Source organism: Prionailurus viverrinus, chromosome C2 (assembly GCF_022837055.1).
Source record: "Prionailurus viverrinus isolate Anna chromosome C2, UM_Priviv_1.0, whole genome shotgun sequence".
In the NCBI taxonomy this organism is placed as follows: domain Eukaryota; kingdom Metazoa; phylum Chordata; class Mammalia; order Carnivora; family Felidae; genus Prionailurus; species Prionailurus viverrinus.
This window is the reverse complement of record NC_062569.1, coordinates 16,667,431-16,687,594: the sequence shown is the minus strand read 5'-3', so window position 1 is coordinate 16,687,594 and position 20,164 is coordinate 16,667,431.

Sequence of the window (20,164 nt, the reverse complement as noted above, 5' to 3'; positions counted from 1 at the left end):
TCCGATTCTGTGTCTCCCTCTCTCTCTGCCCCTCCCCCATTCATGCTCTGTCTCTCTTGGTCCCAAAAATAAATAAACATTGAAAAAAAAATGTTTTTTTTAATTAAAAAAAGGCTGTACTTGCCCTTTAAATGGGATTTGTAAGGGCGCCTGGGTGGCGCAGTCGGTTAAGCGTCAGACTTCAGCCAGGTTACGATCTCCCGGATCTCCCGGTTCGTGGGTTCCAGCCCCGCGTCGGGCTCTGGGCTGATGGCTCAGAGCCTGGAGCCTGTTTCCGATTCTGTGTCTCCCTCTCTCTCTGCCCCTCCCCCGTTCATGCTCTGTCTCTCTCTGTCCCAAAAATAAATAAACGTTGAAAAAAAAAAAATTTAAATGGGATTTGGAAAGATTGGGACTCTCAAAGAAGCATTTTCATTCTAAGGAAACCTTGCTTTGTGGGGGACATTAGATGCTATCATTCACATAATCTTCACCAACAGAATATTATATGATCCTACCATGTGTATTGCTAAGCTGTCCGGAGTCGTCTAATTCAGTTACTCAGTAGGTTTATTTATTTTAAAGAAAGAAGATAGCAGTGGCTTTCCTAACTCAACTGTTTCCACTTCATAAGAGCTGGGAACTCTAAAGCTAGAGTTTCCAAGTTGTTTTCATTCTGTAGTATATTTAAAACTTAAAGGTTGTGGGTGCGGGGAGCCCAGGAAGTATGAAGAATATCTACACCAGAAGAATCTAATATATAAAGCCTACAGTTACAGGGGTTTCTGGAACAGAACAAAAGAGGTACCTGCACCTTATCTAAGGTGATAACTAAAAATCAGAACTTTGAAAATATCTTTAGTGAGCCAATTAATAGCAAAAAGGCAATTGTTCCCTATTTCCAAAATAGTTAAGCACAGATTAGCCCAAATATCTTATATAACTGATATTAGTCATATCAGTCATAATATTGTCTATAATATAAACTAATATTGTCTATTAGTTTTCTTCTTTGCTTTGAAAGTGCTGTCTGAATGTGGAAAGATCTAGAAGGCCCAAGAATGCTGACTCTTCAAAAAATAGATTTCTGGTTTAAATATTCTTTGAGAAAACTTAAAGAACAAGACCAGCCTGTTCAGTAGCACCAGCCAGACCTAGAAAGCACCTAGCATGTAGTAGGTGTTCAATAAATAATCACTCAAAAATGAATTTGAGACATATCAAGAAGTTCCCCGAAGCAACACATTACCATCAAAGATAGTCCTAAAACTTGATCAGGATCCTTAAGTCTTTTGTTCTTTCAAGTGTTCTTGGTTGAATACCAGAGAGGGTAAAGCGCCTTACATTTTATCGTTACCATTATCCAGAACTGGCCAAAGCATGGTTTCTCTTGGGGAATGAAAATCCAGGATGGTACAAGGAAAGAAAGAAGAGGTTATGGTATCAGGAGAAAGAATTGGGGATGCGGTGGGGGGAGACAGAGTGAAAATAAAAGCATCCAATTGTGTGAAACTGAGTGGAGCAATAAATACATTTTGGCTGTGGCCTAGATCAGCTGCAGCCTTGCCAATGCTTTTATTTCATTTCGTCAAAGAAGGAAACCCCGTTCCCTGAGAGCCCTGCTATCTTTGGTATCTTATTGGGCAGGTGCTTTCACGCATATTAGATTAATTCACTTTCAGCAACCTAAAAGAGAGGTATTATTTCATTCTTATTTCACACTCAAGGAAATTAAAAGTCATAGAAAGTCACACAACTGAGTAAGTGGTGGAACTGAAATTTAAACCCAAGTCTCTCACTCCAAACCACGCCCTTTCGTAACACTGCCAAGTTGGCTAACATTCTTGGCGATGTAGCATATTTGGCACTGTTAGGAACTTGGCAACACTGGGGAATAATTCTGGCCCTCAGTAAAACCCTTTGGTTGTTAAATTTTATTGTTGGATATGGTGACAAGTATCTACGATTTGCACGACCAACTAGGAGTTCTCTTTGAAACCGGCCTAAATCTGCTTTGTCTTATCTTGTTACAAGAAATAAGTTGGTGTTGGAGTCCAAAGAATCATCAGAGAAAGCCTGAGGTCCGAGATCCTGTGGGTCCTGTGACCTCTGTCTCTCTATATGATTTTAAACCTTATAATCTAAACCCAGGGTTATAATTACCGAAGACACTCGAATAGCTAACTTTCCAATACAGGGGGGCAAATAGAAAAATACCATGGGATTAGACTCTTGGATTGACGTTTTGGATAACTTCAAATTCACTTAAAGCAGCATAAAAATTCTCAGTGTTCAGTCGCACAGGGAAGACTTGTTTATGGACACTCCCTCTATTATAAGAATTATTTGCTTTTGGGGGAAACTATTTTTATGTGTTACATTTTTGTATCTCCCATTTTAGCATTTTGCAAATAATGTTTCTTAGTACACTAGTTCCTTGAGGTAGAAATGGGTATTTTGGAAATTGTAAGTCCCAGAAACCATACATGCTATTATATAGTACACATGTGTAAGGGCTTTAGAAAACACATTAGCATCTCTAAGTCTGAGCAATCTTGTAATGAACAAGTCATACTTAGCCTTGAAACTATTTTCAGGAATATCCATTAACATCCTTGGAATTAATGTTTTAATGAAAAGACTTTGGAAAATACTACCACTTTTATATTATTTCTGTTATCATAGCATGTTCATTTTATAAGTTTAAAACATAGAAATAGGGGCACCTGGGTGGCTCAGTCGGCTGAGTGAACAACTTCCACTCAGGTCATGATCTCGAAGCTTGTGAGTTCAAGCCCCGCGTCGGGCCCTGTGCTGACAGCTCAGAGCCTGGAGCCTGTTTCAGATTCTGTGTCTCCCTCTCTGTGACCCACCCCCGTTCATGCTCTGTCTGTCTCTCTCTCTCTCTCTCTCTCTCTCTCTCTCTCAAAAATAAATGAACATTGGGGCGCCTGGGTGGCGCAGTCGGTTAAGCGTCCGACTTCAGCCAGGTCGCGATCTCGGGGTCCGGGAGTTCGAGCCCCGCGTCGGGCTCTGGGCTGATGGCTCAGAGCCTGGAGCCTGTTTCCGATTCTGTGTCTCCCTCTCTCTCTGCCCCTCCCCCGTTCATGCTCTGTCTCTCTCTGTCCCAAAAATAAATAAACGTTGAAAAAAAAATTAAAAAAAAAATGAACATTTAAAAAAAAAAGGTAGAAATAAATATAAAGCAAAGAAACAAAATGACCCATAATTCTACCACTCAGATAGTTACTATTAACAATTTGGTGAATAGCTTTCTACCAAAAAGTAACTAACACACTCAAAAACATACCTTTTTAAAAAAGGAAACAATAGGCTCCAGTAAGTTACTTAACATTTAAAAATGAGTTATATCCTACCAGAATAGCTAAAATTAAAATACCAACTCTCAGTGAGGATGTTGTGGTGCAACAGAAAATGCTCATATATTGCTGGTAGTATATAGCTTAGTAAAAAAATCACTTTTGAAAACTGTTTAGTAGCAGCTGCTAAAAGTAAACACTCACATAGCATATGAGCCCAAAAGTCCACTCCTAGGTACATATAAATAGAAATGCATACTTATATATACCAAAGACATGTGTAAGAATGTACATAACAGCACTATTCATAGTAGCCTCAAACTAGAAAATCCAAATGGCCATCAACGATAGAATGGATATATTGTGTATCCATACAATGGACTACTGTTCAGCAATGAAAATGAGTGATCTGTTACACCTAATGTGGGAATTTCTCACATATAATGTTAAGTTAAAGAAGTCAAACAGAAAAGACTATATACTGCATGATTCCCTTCACGTAAAGTTTAGAAACCAACAAAACTAATCTATAATGTTAGAAATCAAAGATGTGGCTACCTCTGGAAGGAGGGTTCTGGGTACTGGTAATTTCTTTTGTTTGAACTAGGTACTGAATACATGATTCTGTTCATTTTGGAAATTTTTCCAGCTTTTGTATACGAATATTATGCTTCGATTTAAAAGTTTACTCTATAAAGTGCTATATCATGAACGCTTGACCAGAAAGGGTATGTGGAAAGACCAAATCGATGCCTCTGAGGTCATCAGTGATCAGAAGATTTGTACTCTGGATGTAAAGTGGTACGGATACTTTTATGTATTTCATGAGTGTTTTCCCTTTTTTTTTTTTTCAACGTTTATTTATTTTTGGGACAGAGAGAGACAGAGCATGAACGGGGGAGGGGCAGAGAGAGAGGGAGACACAGAATCGGAAACAGGCTCCAGGCTCTGAGCCATCAACCCAGAGCCTGACGCGGGGCTCGAACTCACAGACCGCGAGATCGTGACCTGGCTGAAGTCGGACGCTTAACTGACTGCGCCACCCAGGCGCCCCGAGTGTTTTCCCTTTTCTATGTGTACAAAATGACATAAGATGAAGAGTTCTTTCAATAAGCCCCAAATAAAACTTACGTAATTTCTAATGACAAATAATAATTGTAACTATTTTCGGGGGGGGGGGGGGCTTATTGTATATTAGCACTTTGTTGACATTTCCTGTATTATCTACAGTCCTCATAAGAACTGTAGGAGCTCGGAATTTATTTTTAAAAGTTATCAAAATTAGAAATGTAATACCTTCTAGTTGTAAAAATCCATTAAAAAGTGTGACGATTAAGAAATGCAAACAGGGGCGCCTGGATGGCGCAGTCGGTTAAGCGTCCGACTTCAGCCAGGTCACAATCTCGCGGTCCGTGAGTTTGAGCCCCGCGTCGGGCTCTGGACTGATGGCTCAGAGCCTGGAGCCTGCTTCCGATTCTGTGTCTCCCTCTCTCTCTGCCCCTCCCCCGTTCATGCTCTGTCTCTCTCTCTGTCCCAAAAATAAATAAACGTTGAAAAAAAAAAAAATTAAAAAAAAAAAAAAAAGAAATGCAAGCAGTCCTTAACATGCCTTTTCCCCATAGATGCCACTGATTAACAAGCTGATATGTGTCCCTCCAGATCTTTTATGTGTATGTGGAAACTCACACAGGCACATAGAAAAGAGGTTGGTTATTAATGGCATTATATTATAAATACAACTCTGTAAGTTGCTTTACTTACTTTAACTACATCTCCTGGAAATCTTTCTTTGTCTGTCCATAGATCATCTCCTCACTCTTTTAATGACTGTAGTGATTATTTAACCATTTCACTATAAACAGGGTTTTTCAGCCTCATTATAAACAGACACCCAGCCAGGAGTAGTATTGACATTTTGAACTGGATAATTCTTTAAAGACCCGTCATAGCATTTTGAGATGTTTACCAGCATTCCTGGTGTCTACCCACTAGAAGCCAGTAGTCACCCACCTCCCCAAGCCATCTACCCACCCACCCCCACTGGAACAAAATGTCTCCAGACATTTTGTCCCCTGAGAGACAAAACCCTTCCTTCCTACCACTATCAGAACCACTGGTACAGAAGGATATTTATGTTGTGATTTTCAATAATGTAAAATGGATTCACCAAACGTTGGTGTTGCTTATTATAAATCGCATTTTACCGGTGAAAAAAATGGAGGCTACGAAGGTTGATGTGCCCAAGGCTGATAGGATATCCAACTGCTATAAGTAGTAAAGGTAAGATATGAACCAATTCTGCCTCTTCCAGAGTTTGTGATTTGAACCTCCTTCCCAATCCTACTATAATTTTACTACCCAGCAGGTTGTTTTAGGGACCACCCTAAAGAAGATAGTCAGAACAGTGAGTATCACTATTGTTGATAATGGATATTAAAAAATATCCTAGTTCTGGGGGCGCCTGGGTGGCTAAGTCAGTTGAGCATCCGACTGCAGCTCAGGTCATGATCTCACGGTTCATGGGATCGAGCCCTGCATCAGGTTCTGTGCTGACAGCTGAGCCTGGAGCCTGCTTCAGATTCTGTGTCTCCCTCTTTCTCTCTGCCCCTCCCCTGCTTGTGCTCTCTCTCTCAAAAATAAATAAACATGAAAATAACTTTTTTAAAATATCCTAGTTCTGGGGCACCTGGATGGCTCAGTCGGGTAAGTGACCAACTCTTGATTTTGGCTCAGATCATGATCTCAGGGTTCATGAGATCGAGCCCCAAGTGGGGCTCTTTGCTGAGAGCACGGAGACTGCTTGGGATTCTCTTTCTGCCTCTCCCTCCATGTACGAACGAGCTCTCTCTAAATAAATAAATAAACTTTAAAAGAAATTTGTAAAAAATAATGTCTTAGTTCTGATAAACATACTTCAACTTCTTTCGACAGAACCAGGAGTTAAGACTTTTCTGCTTTCTAAAGGTACCCATAGCAGAACAAGTCATTTCTGATAAACACTTAAAGGAAACTTTTCTGAACTTTTAAACAGATAACTGATGTAGTATCACCTTAGTTGATATACTTAACAATGATGAAGTACCCTGAGAGCTAACCTAGTTTATACAGATATTAGGCCTAAAGTCAGTGTTTTAGACTTTTCTGGGCCAGGCAGCTTTGCCATCATCATCATTAGTGAGTACAGATGTGTATTAAGCTCCTATTGCATACGGTGGAACACCACTCGTCCTTCATACTCCAGATTTCCTCCCAATGCTGGGTAGACATCTTGTAACTCCAAATAACTGGTAAGGAAAATCAAGCAACAGAGGGAAAGTAAAACAAATTCAAAACTAACATCGCTGTTAATATCGAGTATTTACTATGTATCGCGTATTTAAGTCAGCTGTTATTTCGTTCCACAAATATGTAGGCACCTACCATGTGCCTGATGGGACACCAGGTGCTACGGTATCGGCGTAAACAGGCGGCATAGACCATGTCTCTATGAAAGTGTGTGAAGGACATTAACTAGTTGCTTACATAACAGTGATTAATGGGGGAAACGTAATGAGGTAGGGGGTGAGAGAAGGCTTTCCCCCCAAAATATGTTGAGTTCTAAGGATGGAGGATGAACACTGAATACTGGCAATAGCGTATGTGAAACTCTGAGGCCGGATGGATCATGGTATAGCTGAGGAAGTGAGAAGACTATGGCCAGGGTCAGATCAAGCAGGGCACACTAGTATATGTTAGGGATTTTTATCTTTTTTTTTTTTAAAGTTTATTTATTTATTTTGATAGAAAGAGAGAGAGAGAGGCACACATAGAGGGAAACAGAATTCCAAGAAGTCTCTCCACTGACAGGTACCCCTAGATTTTATTTTTAAGTAATGTCTACACTCAACGTGGGACTCCAACCTACACCCCAAGGATCAAGAGTCACATGCTCTACCAACCAAGCTACCCAGGTGCCCCGGGATTTTTATCTTTGGCCCTAGAAAGTCCATGGATAACATTGAAGGATTTTTAAGCTGCAAAGTATCATGATTACATTTGGAATTTCCTATTGTATTTGCTCTAATGTTATTAGTATTATCTCATTCTTACAGAAGAGGGTTTTAGAGACCATGTCTTGGAAATTATACTAACTTGCTTACTTCAATATATTCTTTCATTACTAGAAAAATAAGATAAAATGGGTCAGGGTTATTACCGTCTCCCTCTTTCTAACAAGTAATGGCTCCTTCACAGTATTAGCCTTGAAATTTTCCCCTTATTAAGGATTATGGGACCTCTGGCTAAACAATGAATCAAGGCCTTGGAAGCTTAACAGAGGACATGTTGCTATTGATTCTCTGCTTCCATTTTGTTCTTAATTTTCATACCTGTAGAATGAGAAGATCCCTTCTGATAAATAATCTGATGGAGAATAACATGATGAGTAAAGAATGATCGCTAGTAGAGCTCTAAGAACAAAAAATTCTAATTCTTTATTAGATTCTAAGATTAAGTCCAGGCAACCACCATTTATGGGCTGTCATTTAAAAAATCTCTCTCTCTGAACACATCATCCATAAATTCACTGCTCTCTTCTATTACTGGTGGTGAAGTAATCTCCATAATAGCCCAGCTGACCCTTCCCAGAGGGTCTCTGACAACCGCATAATGATGGCTTCACCTGATTATGGATATCCGATAATACAGAATGGTAAAAGCCTGAAGTGTTTTGCCATGACTCCGGTTATGAATTTCTCTCAGGAATTTAACACACTGCAAAATTCTTCCTTATTAATTAAGCTCTCTCCCACCTTTCCTTTTCCACATTTCACGTTTGTTCCATTGTCTCCAGGAAGTAATCGCAAATGATGTTTTTCACAGCTGTTTTTAATTCCCGGGCATCAGTTTCACAGGTTTTATGCATTAAATCATTTGTTCTGAAGCATAATTTCTCCGGATCTCTAGTTTCTTCATATGTGAAATGTAAGGAATTTGGATGCAATACTCCCTTCTAGCTAAATAGTTCTATGATGTGACTCTTACCATTACTCAAATGTAAGAGGAGTAATTTGAGAAATCGGACCAATGAGTTACATTCTCCATTTCACAGCTTTAGAGAACCTTTTCTGTAACTTGACACGAAACATTTCATATTTTGCCTAAACTATTGGCGTTTGAAATAATGAATACAGCCAGGCTTCTTTCAACAGCACTGAATGAGAGCATCCATTGTTTGCCAGTAAGGCTAAAAAAAAAAAAAAAAAAAAAAAAAAAATTCTAGTTTAGCAATTAGGAGAAAGATCTGTGACTGGATCCATATTGTGCTTGGTTTGACAAAGTCAAAAATGCCTTTTGGTGTTTAAAAAAATTATTTTGGTATCTAGCCCTTTTATTAGACTGTCCTCTTCAATGGTCATGGGGGAAAAAGTCATGACTCTGGGAAACTTAGAGCTTCGCTTGACTGCATCATCCAACTTCTTTTTCCACTGGCAAGAGTTGAGTCTTGAGTCTCAACAAAAGAAAGATCTTAGCTTTAGGGCTGTTAGGGCCCTGAATGAGCTAACCATTCATTTCACTTCTCCCAAGAAAGAGCCACCTAGATTTTCCCTACTCCTTAAAGGCCTCCTCATGGACCGGGTAAATTTTTATTGAATTGATTAGTTCTCACTTCTGAAGCTCCCTTGTTCTATCCCTTGAGTGATTTTTTTTTTATGTTAAACTTTAATCATCAGCTTAAAACAAGTCACAAAATCGTTTGCTAATAAACTTAAATTGTAGGAAAGTCAAGAATGAAAGAAAAAAAAAATCAATGCCATAGCCCCCAGTAACTTGCTATAATTCTATTTTCATGTCAACAAATATGTTTGGAGAATTGTTATTTCCAGTACAAAAAATAAAGGTTTTAGAGATTGTAATAACAAAGACTAGCAGCCACATTGTTATGCTTTATTGTTAGGTCTGAATTCGGTTGATATTTTCCATCTGTCTACTTAGTCTCCTTGAAGCTAGCTTTTCTCTTCCCAGTCCAACTTCCTAGCATCGGACATAAAGCAAGAAAGCATCAAATACCCAGGGTTGATGCTTTTCTTTCCCACAAAGTTGGTGATTGAGAACCAAGTAGAAGAGGTTTAATGGAATTGGTCGTCAGGCACATATAATAAAACCAGAAGCATTAGGAAAGGATCACCTATTCAAAATAGAATTCATACCTTCTCATGGCCTCGAGGACAATGTTCCAACATTTCTTTATCTAGAAATAATGCCTTTTGGTCCCTAGAGAGAAAAATTGCAAATAACATTGCTACAGGTAATCTGTTGGCTCAATTTTACATTATGCTATGGTTTGAAGTTGGGTGTCCTCCCAAAATTCATATTGAATTCCCAGTTCCCAATGTGATGGTGTTAAGTGGTGGGGTCTTGGGGAGGTGGGTAGGTCAGGAGGGCGGAGCCCTTCTAAATGAGATTAATGCCCTCATAAAAGAGTCTTGACAAACACTAAATATAATGGCCCTTGAGGAAACCACACACCCGGGAAGAACAATCTACAAAACTCTAATATGTGTGTTTAAAATAAGAAGAAAGAGGGGCACCTGGGTGGCTCAGTTGGTTGAGCGTCCGACTTTGGCTCAGGTCATGATCTCGTGGTCCAGGAGTTCGAGCCCCGCATCGGGCTCTGTGCTGACAGCTCAGAGCCTGGAGCCTGCTTCAGATTCTGTGTCTCCCTCTCTCCCTGCCCCTCCCCTGCTCATGCTCTGTCTCTCTCTGTCTCAAAAATAAATAAAAACATTTAAAAAATTTTTAAAAAAATAAAATAAGAAGAAAGATAATACACAAATTGTCTCATAGCATCCACTGATACAGTATGTCAAGCAATTGAAACTATGGAAGACAAGAATAACTATAAAGGCAGTGAGGTTGGGTGGTGATTGCCAAGGTGCATGGATGTTCCTCAGCAATAAACTAGATGCTAAGGGAAATTAATAAAAAAAAAAAGAGAGAGAGACGTGACAGGGCGCCCTAGCCCCCTCCATTATGTGAGCACACAGCAAGAAGTTGGCAGTCTGCAATCCAGAAGAGAGTTTCCACTAACACTGGATATGCCAGCGCCATCATCCTGGGTTTACCAGACTCCAGAACTGTGAGAAAAAAATGTTTGTTGTTTATAAGTCACTCAGTCTCTGGCATTTTGTTATAGCAACCCAGACAGACTGACACATTACTTCTTCCAGAAAGTTGATTTTGTCAGGACAGACTGGTATTTCAGAGACAGGGAGGGAATGAGGTACAGGGAAAGCAGATGGGAAGAAGAGTCGGGGAACACTGACGATAAGTTGCCCAGTTCTGAATTATGCCTGGGGAGGCTTTGAGTGTCGTTCAGATGGGTGGAACGCTTGGATCCACTCTTTACGCAAGGCCCTATACTGATGCCAGATTTCAAACTCCAGTGTTCCTTCAAATTAGATCCAAAATGGAAGGATACAAAAAAGCATATGCAAAATGGAATAATAAATACTATATCCTTACTTTAGGGAACAAAGCCATTTTACATTTGAGTGATGCATGTAGCATTCTATGTATCTGATAAAGTGACATAGCTATTAAGACAATTTTAGGGGCACCTGGGTGGCTCGGTTGAGCATCTGATTCTTGATTTTGATTCAGGTCAGGATCTCATGGTTTCATGAGTTTGAGCCCCTCATGGACTGTGTGCTGACTGACAGTGGAGCCTGCTTGAGATTCTCTCTTTCCCTCTCTCTCTCTCTCTCTCTGCCCCTCCCCTGCTCACATTTTCTTTCTCTCTCTCTCAAAATAAATAAACTTAAAGAATTTCTTTTTTTTTAATATTTATTTACTTTTGAGAGACAGAGACAGAGTGTGAGCGGGGGGGAGGGGCCGAGAGAGAGGGAGACACAGAATCCAAAGCAGGCTCCAGGCTCCGAGCCATCAGCACAGAGCCCGACGCGGGGCTCGAACTCACGAACCGCGAGATCATGACCTGAGCTGAAGTCGGCACTTAACTACTGAGCCACCCAAATGTCCCCCCACACACAAAAAAGAATTTCTTTAAAACTAGAGACCATTTTAATGTGACAAAACTGAGATTCAGGAGGCCCTTAGATATGTCCACTCTCTCCCAAGTGATACATGTAGATCTAAGAGACAAACATGAGCCTGTCCGACTCTTCAGGCTATGTTGCTTTTTTATACCTTACCTACCTAAACTTAAAATTACTGTGTGCTTATTATTCATCTAATTGTGCCCCAAGGCCCCATTCCTCCAGTCTTAAGTATCCTACTCTTATTATTGAGTATTGATATTAACATTTAGTTAGGAAACCGATTTCAAAAATTTAATCCAAGGGAAAAAATTCAGCAAAAGGCCGTATTTTACAGACCGAATTTAAATGTCACTTTCAAAGAGAACTATCTCCACTGGCACTTAATGCATTTTACAACAAATATCATGACCAACCATTAACTATTACTCTAGGCAAAATTATGAAATGACTTAATTTTGTCTTTCCAAGACCTCAGCCACATAAATTCTGTATCTTATCACATTGTAAGAAGGATCTGAAAATCATTTGCATTCAGGATTATGTACTTCAAATTAGACAAAAGAGCTTTGCTTTTTATAGGATTTAAGGCTTCAAGGTGCTGCCTGACTTCTCAGACTCTTCTATATGTTTACAGGTATCATGAAACTTTAAGAAAGTCAACATCTGCCAAAATTATTTGACACAGAACACTTTCTTCACATAGACTTTGAAGGAATACGTTTTGAGAAATGTTGATTCACAGGCTATCAGCCAAGTTTTCCCTGCAACTACAACAGTGGGATTTTCCTCTTTGTGTCTCTGATGAGTAAAAAATTGTAATAAATGAATGATTCAAAGTGAAATGAAGAAAACAATTTCATTTACAATAGAATCAAAAGTAATAAAGTTTGGAATTCATTGAACAAAAGTTATAAACTTATACTCTGAAAACTATAAAACATTTTTGAAAGAAATTAAGATCTAAATAAATGGAAAGACATCTCATGTTCATGGACTGGAGGACTTCATATTGTTAAGATGACAATACTCCCCAAATTGATCTACAGATTCAATGCAGTCCTTAGCAGGACCCCAACTAGCTTCTTTGTACAAACTGGCAAGCTGAACCTAAAATTCATATGAAATCCAAGAGGCTCAAAATAGCTAAAATAATCTTGAAATAGAAGAACAAAGTTGGAAGACTCCCAAATTCCAATTTCAAAAGTTACTACAGGGGCGCCTGGGTGGCTCAGTCAGGTAAGCGTCCGACTTCAGCTCAGGTTAGGATCTCGAGGTTCCTGAGTTCGAGCCCCGCATCGGGCTCTGTGCTGACAGCTCAGAGCCTAGAGCCTGCTTCGGATCCTGTGTCTTCCTCTCTCTCTGCCTCTCCCCCACTCATGTTCTGTCTGTCTCTGTCTCTCAAAAAAAAAAAAAATAATTAAAAAAAAAGTCACTCCAAAGCTACAGTTATCAAGACAATGTGAATCCTCATGACTGTTAGTGGAAACGCAACCTGGTGCAACCATTGTGCAAAACAGTATGGAGAGTCCTCAAAAAATTAAAAATAGATTTACTATATGACCCCCTAATCCCACTACCGGGTATTTACCCAAAGAATAGGAAAACACTAATTCAAAAAGATATATGCACCCCTATGTTTATTGCAGCGTTATTGACAATAGCCAAAGTATGGAAGCAACTCAAGTGTTGTTCAATAGATGAATGGATAAAGGTGTGTGCACACACACGCACACACACACACAGGATTATTACTCAGCCATAAAAAAGAATGAAATCTTACTATTTGCAACAACATGGATGGATCTAGAGGTATAGTGCTAAATGAGTAAGTCAGTCAGAGGAAGATAAAAACCATACAATTTCACTCATCTATAGAATTTAAAAAAGAAAACAAATGAACGAAGAAAAAAAAAACAGACAAAAAAACCCCAGACTCTTAAATATAAACTGGTGATTACCAGAGGGGAGGTGGATGGTGAGATGGATAAAATAAATGAAGGGGATTAAGAGTACACTTATCATGCGAGCATGGAGTAATGTATAAAATTATTGAATCACTATATCATAGACCTGAAACTAATATAAGACTGTATGTTAATTATATTGGAATTAAAAAATTAAATTGACTGGTTTTTAAAAAGACAATATGGAACTGGCAGAAGTATAAACATTATTGGTCAGTGGCATAAGCTGAAAGTCCAAAAATAAATCCTTATATTTACAGTCAACTGACTTTCATCAATGGTACCAAGATTATTCAATAGGGAAGGAATCATCTCATCAATAGATGATGCTGGAACAGCTGGAAAGCCACATACCAAAGACTGAAGTTGGGCCCTTCATACCGTATACAGTAATAAGCTAAAAAGGAGATCAAAGACCTAACTGGCAGAGTCAAAACTATAAAACTCTTCGACAAAAACACAGGGTAAATCTTCATGACCTTGGATTTGGAAGGAATTTTTTCTAAAGATTTTACTTTTAAGTCATCTCTACACTCAGTGTGAGGCTCAAACCCACAACCCCGAGAGCAAGAGCCACATGGTTTCCCAACTGAGCCAGCCAGGCACTCCCTGGAAGGAATTCTTACGTGTGACAGCAAAAGCATGAGCATCAACAAAAAGTAGACAATTTGGACTTCATCAAAATGAACTTTTGTGCTGCAAAACATACTGTCAAACCTGAAAGAACAAACCACAGAACAGGAGAAAATCTGCAAATTGTGTATCCGAACGACTTGTCTCCAGAATATATAAAGAACTCTTATAATTAGAGTGCTTGTTGTGTGCATCCTTGAGCTCCATGGCGAAAGAGCAAACTAGAGGAAGAAGCAGAAAATAATTGCAGGTGATAGTGTACTTCTGAGATCTGTGAAATCTCTAGAAGTCATGGGAGGACTCTTAAAACTGAAGTGGAGTCAGTTTTTTTAATAAGAAAAATCTATCCTTAACCATTTTTGCAACATCAGCCTTTGATTTATTCTTACTCTAATTAGAAATCAGAATTTTAAACAAGTCCCTGTTTTTAATTCAAACCTTAAAAGCAGCATGTATTAATAAAGGATGTTACCATGAAATAATAAAATGAACGATAAAATTATAGCTTAAGCGGTTTTCAGTTTTTCTCAATTTAGACTCGTAGAGGTATTTTCAATAATGTCTTACAATTAAATAATTTTATTAGGCTAACTATTGGGTTAGAGCCAAGAGAGCTATGGGTTAGGGTTCAAATTTAAAGACAGCTACAAACGTAGGAAAACTAGCCCTTAAAAATCAACCAACTTACAGGTATTTATCGAATACCAGCCACGTAGCCATCATTATATAGGCACCGTGGAAAGAAAGACAAATTTAAAACATTGTCCTTGGCTCCAAGGATACTATAAATATGGAGACAAGGCATTTAATAATAAATGAGAATCATTTATTCATTCAACAAACATTGAGTATCTGCAAAGCTGATGACTAGTATGAAAGAATATTTTGTATTTGTTATATTATTCTTTATGCCTTTTAATATGTCTGAAATCATTTATGATGATTTTAAAGCAGTCATTAAATTGTTCAGTATTAGTGCTAGTTGATAACTAATGACTGCTAATAGTATTGATTTCAGGTTTTGAAAAAGAAATACAGCACTCAAGGCAGAATTAGAACTGACACTAATTGGAAATGATGCCTTCCAATTATCCTAAAGTCAAAAAAATCTGGTAACTCCTTTTTTGCTTTGAATGACTTGGATTTATCTTTCTTTTCAAGGTGTGTTTAGGATGAACTCTTCATTCATTAGGATACTTAATGAACATGCTGCCATGGTGTCGTTTGTAAGACTTTTACACAAGTGTATTTTGGTCTCTGAATAGAGCCAAGGGAGGGGATCCCTACGTTCTGCCTGTTTGTATTCCCAACATGCAGCACTATATCCTAAAGATTGTTAATAATGTCATCCAAATATAAAAGATCCTTGTTAGGGGTGCCTGGGTGGCTCAGTCGGTTAAGCATTTGACTTCGGCTCAGATCATGATCTTGCAGTTCGTGGGTTCGAGCCCCATGTCGGGCTCGGTAATGACAGATCAGAGCCTGGAGCCTGCTTCGTATACTGTGTCTCCGTGTCTCTCTGCCCCTCTCCCACTTGACTGCATGCTCGCGTGGTCTCTCTCTCTCTCTCTCTCTCTCTCAAATAAACATTAAAAAAAATTTTTTTAAAGGTCCTTGTTACAAAAATAATTAAATTGGACAGTGTAATACTTAGACCATGGGCTTGCCATATTATTTCAGTCTTTTACAAACAGAGCTATGTTTCTAAGAATGTAGGTGATGCCCTATTCCAAAGAAAAACTGTGAAATAATGGAATTATGCTGTTTTACAGAGAAAGATGGTAACAGGTTTTCCTGATGGAGAATTATTAGATTCATGGATCATTTAAGTCCATGTGCTTGCCCAGAAGAAAAGTATTTGAATATGCTGATCAGCCAAGCTTCCTCTGCAATGTAGGGCTGTGTAAATGTTAATCCCAAAGTAAAATCTCTGCCCGGTAGAAATGTAAAATCCAGAGCAAAGATAACAGGAAAAAAGGAGGCATTTCTTTAAAAAGAAAGAGGATGAGAATTTTAATGCACTTGATTTAACATGTGTGTGTTTAGAAAGTTCTATGACCTGATTGTGGGTGGCATTTTTCCTCCAGCGTTTGGCAATATTAGGTGCATTCATATATCAGACTCTGGAAACTGCATCGGTTGTTTTTGATCTGTCTTGCCGAGCAAATCTAACAACTCATACCTAACTTCAGTTCTCTGATGTCTTCACTTCCACCCCTCAGAGGCCAACGTCCATCTTCAAAGTCTTTCTCCACATTGGACCTGTGACTCCTGGCATCAGGGGCTCCTCTTAACCTCCTCAGCTTTCCTTCCCCCCTTTCCCTTCTCTGGAGCCCATCTGGCAGAGGTCCAGCCCGCGCTCCTCCTCTGCACAGGTCCACGCTGACCCCTGGGCTGCTGAGTGTGGCTGGAGAAAACCGCAGAACCACCTTTTACTCAATGGTCCTCAGCGTCAGCATCACCCGGGGAACTTGTGGTACCTGCAGAATTGCAGCCCTGTCCCAGACCCACTGAGCCAGAATCTGTAGTTCAGCAAGATCCCCAGGTGATTCCTACGCACCTGAAGACTGGGAGGAATCCGCACGGAACACTGGTGTGGCTACAAGAATCATGGTCTCCAGTCCCAGCTGGCCTCGGCCACCTCTGGACACCCTCTGGAGGTTTCCCTTAGCCGCATGCCTTCCCATTCCCGGGAGCGGGAATTTCAAAGCTGATCCTCTCTTTAGAAATCCACCCATTCTTTTTTTTTAACTTCCGCTCCCCCATGGTCTTCTGTGAAGTTTCTCAGGATCCACATAAGAGTGAAAACATGTGGTGATCTGTCTTTCTCTGTCTGACTTATTTCACTTAGCATCACACTCTCCAGTTCCATCCACGTTGCTACAAAGGGCCATATTTCATTCTTTCTCATTGTCACATAGTACTCCATTGTGTATATAAACCACAATTTCTTTATCCATTCGTCAGTTGATGGACATTTCGGCTCTTTCCATAATTTGGCTATTGTTGAGAGTGCTGCTATAAACATTGGGGTACAAGTGCCCCTATGCATCAGCACTCCTGTATCCCTTGGGTCAATTCTAGCAGTGCTATTGCTGGGTCATAGGGGAGATCTATTGTTAATTTTTTGAGAAACCTGCACAATAAATTTCATATTAAAAAAAAATAAAAATGGGGCGCCTGGGTGGCGCAGTCGGTTAAGCGTCCGACTTCAGCCAGGTCACGATCTCGGGGTCTGTGAGTTTGAGCCCCGCGTCAGGCTCTGGGCTGATGGCTCGGAGCCTGGAGCCTGTTTCCGATTCTGTGTCTCCCTCTCTCTCTGCCCCTCCCCCGTTCATGCTCTGTCTCTCTCTGTCCCAACAATAAATAAAAAACGTTGAAAAAAAAAAATAAATAAATAAATATCAACTCAAGTAAATTGACCTTAAAAAAAAAAAAAAGAAATCCACCCATTACTTTTCCCCTTTTGGCAGCAGGGGAACATTACCTCTTCTTTTATTGAGAGAGACAGAGACAGAGGGAGAACATGCCTCAGGCAGAAATTCTCCCATTGCTGCCCCACTGCCTAAGTCCCACCTTGGGATCACTTACCCCTGTGCCTTCCCCTTCTCCTCCTCAGCAACAGAAGAGGTGCTTTACCACTGACAGTGGTCAGATCTTCATCCGTAGCCTCAAACCCATCTCATCCCTCTGCCTCCTGGGTTTCACGCCCTCAACAGACAAATTTTCCCGGCCATCTTCACTCAAGTAGGCTTCTGTTACCGCCTCAACTAGCTGTTCTTTCGCCACCAGCTTCTACCCTTACCGTCTCCTCTCTGACTTAATCCCCAACTCATCGCCATCTGGCTTCTCCCTCCACTCTTCAGGGGACCCCGCTCCAAGGACCCAGTGTCACCTGCAGGATCTGACACTGTCATTGTCCCATTGGGGCCCCCCCTGGAGCTCGCTTCCGGGATACCCCTCCCCCTTGCTTTGATTTTCCATCTCTCACTACTCCTTCTAAGTTCTTTTCGTAGATTCGTTCTCCTTTATCGGGACCTCCAGATCGGTGTTCTGAGGAACGTATCCTTGGCTTTTCCCTTCTCTCCTTCCTCGCTGCCTGATCTCATGCACGTCACAACATATGCTGCTGATTCCCAGTCGATAGCCCAGACCTCCCTAATGAACCTGCACGATCCAAGTGCTTGTGTGCACCCCTACTGAGAGGCAACTGAGGCAGCGCTAATCATTGAGCATGTCCCAGACTGATTTCATCTGCTCGTTCAAGAACTGTTTGTGAAGCGGGGTGCCTGGGTGGCTCTGTCGGTCGGGCGTCCGACCTCGGCTCAGGTCATGATCTTGTGGTTTGTGAGTTCGAGCCCCGCGTTGGGCTCTGGGCCGATGGCTCGGAGCCCGGCGCCTGTTTCAGATTCTGTGTCTCCCTCTCTCTCTGCCCCTCCCCCGTTCATGCTGTCTCTCCCTGTCTCAAAAATAAGTAAACGTTAAAAAATAAAAAGAAGTGTTTGTGAAGCATTTACCATGAAACAAGTCTAGGTGCCGGAGATATGGTAATAATTAAGCATATCCTCTCCCCTGTGTCTGATGTTTACATGAGGGGAGCGTCTGGACATAAACCAACAGCCACTGGGTGGTGGCATCGGAAGGCCATTCAGCCGATTGACCCACGAGCTGAACCCAGGCACCTGGAGGCTCCTTTCCCGCTCCCCTGTCCTTGGAACGTGGGTTCTGCTTGCATTTCCCACTCCCAGAGGCTGGTCCAAGGACACAGCCTTGAGACAGCAAAGTGGTGTTGAGAACACCTGCACGGTGTAGGTGACTGAACCCAGCTGAGGCCTCTTCCAGAAATGTAAAGTTTGACGGGTGGGTGTGGAGATCCATCTGTCTTGCTGCCGTGCAAGACAGGCCTCATGTGTAAGTTCGTTGGCCACCCTGCACGTGGAGTGACCTGCCTCTTTCTTCGGTCTCTCCCTGCCCTCCATATACAGGGCCAGTTCCAGATTTCACCTGGGAAGCTCTCAGGAGGGTTGCAAACCAGTAGGTGGTAAGGGTATGAGGGAAATAAAGGCAGGTGAAGGAGAGGAAAGATGCTGAGAGAAGGTGCTCAGGAAAGACCCCTTTGATATGTTGGCATTTGAGTAGAACTGGAAGAAAGAGACACAATGAGCCACAGCGGGGAGAGAATTCCAGGATTAGGGAAGGGCAGGTGACGAAGAAGCCCAGGGCTAGAAAGGTATTCCAGAAACGGGCAGGCTGGTGCAACAAGACCAAAGGGAAGGAGGCAGGAGGTGAGCCGGAAAAGCTGGGCCATGGGACACAGAGTCCAGAGAGCTGTGGGAAGGACTTCGCTTTTATACTTAGTAGAGTAGGAGCCACTTGAGCAACAGAGCGGCATGTTCTGACTTGAATCATATCCACCCAGACTCCACCCTCCCCGGCCTGCTTTTCTTCGTGTTCTCCATCCCAGGGAACAGCTTTACATCATCTCCACTCTTCCAGTTCCTATTCTCTTTCTTAAAGTGCATAGGCCCCAGTAAAATCTTCCCATTTTAAAATATACCATTATTCTCTACAAGGGGTCTTGGTTGCTTATAGCTCACAATTTATAATTCCATACCATAGTTTTAAAATTAATTTTCCAAATCCAGCAAGTAATAAAATACTTCAAATCTAAGGATTGTTTTAAAAGGAGAAAACACAGGAATTACGTTAGCATTAGAATAACACGTCTTCGGGGCACCTGGGTGGCTCTGTCGGTTGATTGGTTGATTCTCCGACTTTGGCTCAGGTCATGATCTCGGGTTGGTGAGTTTGAGCCCAGCCTTGGGCTCTGTGCTGTCAACACCCAGTGGATCCTCTGTCCCCCTCTCTCTCTATGCCCTAACCCCGCTCATGCACATACACACTCACTCTCTCTCTCTCAAAAATAAATAAACATACAAATAAACGAATAAATGTGTCTGTTCCAAATTGAGATGTGCCATAAGCATAAAATAACACATAGAAATGTAAGATGAAAAAAAAAAGAATAACAGAAGTCTTCGAGTAAGGTAGCGGGTTTTTCTTTTCTTTTTAATGTTTATTTACTTTTAAGAGAGAGAGAGAGAGCGCTAACAGGAGAGGGACAGAGAGAGGGAGACACAGAATCCGAAGCAGGCTCCAGGCTCTGAGCTGTCAGCACAGAGCCCAACCCGGGGCTCGAAGCCACAAACCGTGAGATCATGACCTGAGC